Source organism: Erpetoichthys calabaricus, chromosome 15 (assembly GCF_900747795.2).
Source record: "Erpetoichthys calabaricus chromosome 15, fErpCal1.3, whole genome shotgun sequence".
Classification (NCBI taxonomy): domain Eukaryota; kingdom Metazoa; phylum Chordata; class Cladistia; order Polypteriformes; family Polypteridae; genus Erpetoichthys; species Erpetoichthys calabaricus.
The window spans coordinates 45,318,077-45,324,496 of record NC_041408.2 but is presented as its reverse complement, the minus strand read 5'-3'; the positions used below and the strand labels follow the sequence as shown (position 1 = coordinate 45,324,496).

The 6,420-nt window shown below is 33.0% G+C and overlaps 1 long non-coding RNA gene across 1 annotated transcript; it reads left to right on the top strand.

The window, feature by feature from the left end:
• Positions 1–866: 866 nt before the first annotated feature.
• On the top strand, positions 867–2,965 carry LOC127525990 (uncharacterized). Its single transcript, XR_007933612.1, has 3 exons — positions 867–985; positions 2,491–2,839; positions 2,874–2,965. It is a non-coding gene; the product is annotated as an uncharacterized LOC127525990 (long non-coding RNA).
• Positions 2,966–6,420: the final 3,455 nt, after the last annotated feature.

The following is a 6,420-nucleotide window of genomic DNA, read 5'->3' as shown; positions in this document are numbered from 1 at the left end:
CTAACATTTTTTTCTCTTCTTGATGTAATTTCACATAATGTATAGCTTTCTCTGATTAGAATGTCAGAATCTTATTTTTTGGGTTTAAATATATTAGTAGAAACAGTATAAATAATACTATCTAATTTACAGAAAATTTGTAAAAAGTGGTTGTTGAATATTTTACTAAATTCTTCCAATTTTCAGTAAAAATAAAATAATCACTTTATACTCATTTTGTTCCTTATACCTGACTACTGTTCAAATAAAGAAGTGACCAAGAAATATATTCTCAATGAAATTCAGGTAAACTGCAGTGTAAGAGCCAATCTTAGAAAGTTAAAGTTTTGAGTTAAACTCATTTTAATGTTTGCTTAATTTGAATAGAATATAATTTCTTCCATAGTCATAGACAATGGTATAGTCTTTTCCCCCTATAAGTTAGTAAGAGATAGAACCTTCTTTCTATAACTGAAAAACAGTGTGATAATAAGCTCTTGTTGTGTTTAGAACAGGTCCAAGTAAACAGGGACTTGAAAGATCCATTTTCAACTTAGAAATGGGATAAGCATACAGTTTTCTGACCGCTTTGAAATGGTTCAGAAATTATAAGTGATTAGTAACGATTTAAGATGTAACAAGATTAAGCTTAGAATTGAATTTTTCTTATTATAAATTTTTCCTTTTTTTTTGCTATTTTAATTTTCTTTTTTGTGTGAACTGTTTTACTTTGAAATTTAACTAAACACTTAAAAAACAAAGATATTTTGTCTGTGGAATCATTTCTGCACGTCAGGCCTTTGTTGAATCCCATTTTTTGAGAGCTGCTGAACTTTGGAAACTTTGGGAAAACGCAGCTACATGCAGTGTTTGTGTGAAAAAAAAATTTGCATTTGAAGTTTATTTTTTTCTTCTAGATGCACAGTTTTGTTCTATAAACTGTATACATATTTTCTACAAAACCTTTTTTGTTGCCTTGATTAATTTCAGACACAGCAACTACACTGTAAAAAATAAATCTTGCACATGTGAAAAATAATAACAAAAAATAGCTAACTATACGCAAAATAATCATTACTTTAATTAATAAAAATGGGTTATACCCTTTTTATTGATTATTTCATTATAATTCAATAAAAAAAATTAAGACTAATGTTAACTTATTACTTTTCTTAAAATGTTAACATTTTTTATAACTTATTCTAAGTAAAAAAACTATACTGTGAATTGAACACATTTAAGTTAAGTTAAATGTAATGACACAGCACTTCCTCTCACATCGATTTCTTGGTCTTTACAACGCATTCAGCTGTAACGTTCATCCATAATAAGAGCTATTTTACTACGAATGTGTAAGTATAAAGCATATTAATTTCGTAATGAAAAACTAGTATTTTAATTCGTTAAGTTACAGACGTAAGCAGTTGTTGTTTTCACAAAACCTTTCCCTTCATGTGGGAAACACGACAAGCAAGGTAGCATCTTTTTAACAGCCTCGCTTGTTGGTTTGCTTTAAAAAGCAAGCACATTTCTCGGATAGTTACGTATGTCCATATTTTTTTTTATCGTTTAAAACTTTTATTTTACACAGAAAAAGAAAATGACACTTTGAGATAAGTTTGAGAACGATATGGTGTTTGTCCTAAACTACGACTTGTATATAACATAAAAAGACGTTTACTTAACCGTCACAGTATTATTGGACCTCTATTTAATTAGTGTTCTGCATACTGTAGGTAATGTATTTTCTGGTTAATTTTTAATACTGTGATTTATTTAGTGATACAAAAAAACCTGTTGTGATTTCCTAAGTCCTATAAGTGCCTTTAGCATGGGAAAGGTGCTATATAAATAAAATGTATTATTATTTATTATTATTTTATTTCAGGATTTTCGCTATCGCATACTGAAAAGTAGTGGGAAAGGTGGCCATTCGTTTAACGGGATATGTTGGCGTAAATGCAGGAAGTGTTTGAAGAGCGCCCATTTGCCTCAGGATTTCACTCTTTCACTCTCTACGTTTCCTTCCCGTTTACCTCTCATTCCTGGGACATTATTTGATTGAGATATACTTTTTGTGTAAGTTAAAAAAAAAAAAAGAAAATTTGCTTTGACATTTGAATGTCAGTAATTCAGTAAAAATTATACTCAGACATTTGATTTAATTTTCCTTTGAAAATATAACTCCGTTGTTGTGACTATCTGTGTATGTTCAAATTAATAAAGACATATGGAATTTTAGCATTTATTTGTTATACAGTCATTACTGTCCAGCATTGCATTATTACTCATTTTTTCTGAGTAATTCAAATGAAAATCTGAGCAAAGTAAAACCATTTTTGCCACTACTTATATTTAATCAAACTAATTTATTTTAGGTAAATTTGAGTAAACTAATAAATTAAATTTACTCAACAGTGCAGTATATTAAATCTACTCAAAAATATTGCTTGTAATTTGTTTCCTTATTTTTTAAGTACTTTTAACGTGTTATTTTTTACAGTGTAATAGTGATGATGAGAGATCCTGTGGTTAACAAAGTGAGCTTCATACATTTACTTTATGTATTGAGAAGACTTCAAAATGGGAAGAATCCCAACTCACACTTAAGAGCACTTTTATTTTTCACATCAATATACAGTAAAAGCTTTATTGACTAAAAGATATGAGATATGTTTGCAGTAGTCTAACAAAGCATACTTTATTATTTTCTGAGATGTCAAGTTCAAGCCTTTGTATATATGCAGACAAAAACAAGCAATAAGACTAGCAATAAGACATTGGTACATTGTTATTGTTTTGACTCAGTTCTGTCTATGTGGCATTCAGAAATGAGCATCAACCATTAAAATTGTAAAAAGTGTAATTTACATGTTTGTTTCAAAGAAAATCAGGTCACATTGACTCTAATATGACAAAATAATAAATGATAATGTTTTGTACCTGATATCATGTCACTGGGCCATGGACAGAAATTATAAATGAGTAGAAATTATTTTATCTCTACAAAAAAATAAAATGAATATGATTCCAATTATAGTATGCATAAATGTTATTGTTTCATTTTAGGATTAAGCATTTTTTTCCTACATAACTTGAAAAAGGTCCATTGCCTCTGAAGTTAAGGAGGTTAATAACGGCTCACATTTGTGATGCTGTTTAAAATTAAAGCTATCATAATATTCTCAGCTCTGTTCAGCTAATTCAAGATTTTGATTGGATTTTGTGCCTGCCCTGACAGCAATGGACACAAGTTAGGAATCAGCCCTGGACTGAGCACCAGTCCACTGCAGGATTCAGTAAATTAGGACTGATCTAGAGTTACTAGTCCATACACCGTGTGTGTCATGAGGTATCTGGGAGAAAAACCTATGCAGACAGCCAGGATGTTGGATCTGTGAAGCAGTAGCAGTAACCAGTCAGTCTCCATACCACCATTAGCTAAAAAGGGGATATATAAAATTCTACTGTTGCTGCTGAATGCCTTTATGGGCCATTAAATATTGCATAATATACATGTGGGATGCCCATGCCCACCCTGTACCTAGCAATGGTTCCACTATGGGTAATCAAGTATTTGTTCAGAGGATAAACCAGGTGACAAAGAGAAACACAGACAAGAGGTACAAAATTCACAGTTCTTTAATGAAACAAGGTGATATCAAAAATATCAGTTTTTATCAAAAGTTGAAATAAAGCGAGTTATGCGAAAAATCAAAATAGTAAGTCCATCACAAAATTACAGTGCATGAAAATAAATAAATACGATAAAAAACAGAGAAAACTCCATGGGTCTAGCCCTGTTCCCCTCTTCCTTTTCAGGCTGATATAAGGAACCACCAAGGAACTTCCACATCAAAAACAAAAACATAACTCAAAACCCAATTGTTGACTCTAGTCCCATTCCCTTCTCTCTTGTTTAGGCTGCTCAAAGGGACCACCAAGGACTTTTGGAATCCATCCATCCATCCATCCTCTTCCGCTTATCCGAGGTCGGATCGCGGGGACAGCAGCTTGAGCAGAGATGCCCAGACTTCCCTCTCCCCAGCCACTTCTTCTAGCTCTTCCGGGAGAATCCCAAAGCGTTCCCAGGCCAGCCGAGAGACATAGTCCCTCCAGCGTGACTTCTGGAATCCAAAAAAAAAATCAACTAAGATTCAAGTTCTTTTCCCTTTACCTTCTTTCTAAGGCTGCTTCAGGAGAAAAATATGTTTATTCCAAAATAAACAATATACAAATAAAACAAAAGCCCAGCTCACAATATCACAATGACCCTGGAGGTTTTCATTCTAACAATTTACTACTAATGACTAGTTTTTGCTACAAAGCAACTTCTTTTGCCTTAATTGTATCTGACTTTCTATGTAAGACTCAAATCCCTGAATTATTTCTTTTTTCCTTGATTAGCAGCCAAACAATAATGAGATACAAAACAAAATATACAAGTCCAGCTAACCTGTGTCCATCATACAATATCTGAAATAAAAAAGGTGAATGTCTCAGTAATGTTGATCTGCTCAGGTCCACAAAACATTTTGATGGGGCTCTTAGAAAAATTAGAATCAACTGTTTTGGAAATATCTGCTGAGACAGAATGAGAGTACCAACAATCCATGGAAATTAAATAACAAGTTTAATTAACAACATAATCAACTTCTAATTAAGAAACTAGTGGAAATGAAACTGATTGGAGTTTGAGACCCAGACATAGATGGTCATCTGTTGGGCTCACTTCATATCTCATTTTTGTTTGGTTGATCTTTAAAAGAAAAAAGGAATGGGTCTTAAAAAACAGAGGCAATAATATAAACGGAAAAAAGTCAAATAATAGCAGTAATATGTCACTGATGAAGAAAGTGGCCAAAAAGAAAATCTGCAGCTACAGTATCACTCCATGATAGAAAATGGACACACCTGCAGGGGATAAATAAAAGTAAGGGCACCCCTTCTTTCCTTGTTCAGAAGCTCAAGAGTTCCATGGTGCACCGTTCACTAATGGCAGACTCCACTGCCAATGAAGTTGACCTTTTCTGTCCATCTTTCCCTTCTTATATAAACCCCATATATGCAGTATTTAACCCAACATATATATATATATATATATATATATATATATATATATATATATATATATATATATATATATATATATATATAAAAGGATGCCTCACCTGGCTTTCTCTAATTCCCAAGCACACCTGTACATACTCTGTTCTACACACTGTAACCCGGAATGAAGCTTACAAATCCATGCCCGTGCTCACTCATGTGTGAATTTTCATGGACACTCCAGCTCCACAGCCTGGTACCTTGCTCCAGCGTGCCTCCTCATGACCTGAGTGGGCAGACTGGCAAAGCGCTCCACTGCTCACACCCACTGAACTGCTGTGGCCATGTGCATCCATGCAGATGCCTTGTCGTTTCTTTCTGCAGGAGTTCTCATGGCAACACCTTTCTAACCTCAAGGTAAGCCACACTGTGTTACAATTTAAGCCCAATAAAAAATCTGTAAATAGTTATAAACATATATATTGCAGACACAGGCAAATGCCATCACCATAGCATGACCACAAGACAGTATTTAAATAATGTACTTAATGGTAAACATTAAGAATATGTGTCCTTAGGAGATCTGTAGTCTTTCTTTTTCATTCTAAATAAATGTTAATCAGAGCACAAGTCATGAAATGGCTAGGAAGTACAAATTTTTCACTAGAAAACATTTGCTGTTTATTAGTGGATGTTTGTTTACATTTTGCTGTGTATTAGATTATCTTTCTAATGATTTTGATTTGTTATTTTTTAAATAATTCATTCCAATATACAAAAATCAAATTTTCTGGAAAAACGTTGCATACTTCATATTTAATAAGAACCAATACCCATATTGCTCATAATTTACAGTCCTCTGACTAGAAACTCATTTAGACTAATGCAAGAATTTATGATTATACAATATACAGCATATTTTCATGCAATATTTTATATAAATGTTATTAATGTTTTCACTTTGGTCTCTTAATGACACAGACACTTAAGTATTAGAAATCAAATGTTTTCCAAGAAAAGACTACCTGGTTTTATTATTCATGTATGAGTTCACAATGGCAAATATAAAAATGGGCTTATAAAGGCTGAGATAGCTTGCATAATATAGCATAAAACACATCCTTCTACACCTGTCAAGATTAACGGTTACAGTTTAGTCCATTTCATACCCTATACTTTGTATGGATAGTAGACTGGGCCGTGTGTCTGCCTGGGGGGTTGCAAACCGGGATCCTGAGTTGTTTTGTCGTGTAGTGGGTGCGGCAATGCACTGTACCAGTGCATGCTCCCCAACTTGACTTGACTTGACTAAGAAGGTTCAGCAGCAGATGAACTTTTTACACCAACTAAAGAAACTGCATATTTTTCAGCTCTACATATTATAATTTTACA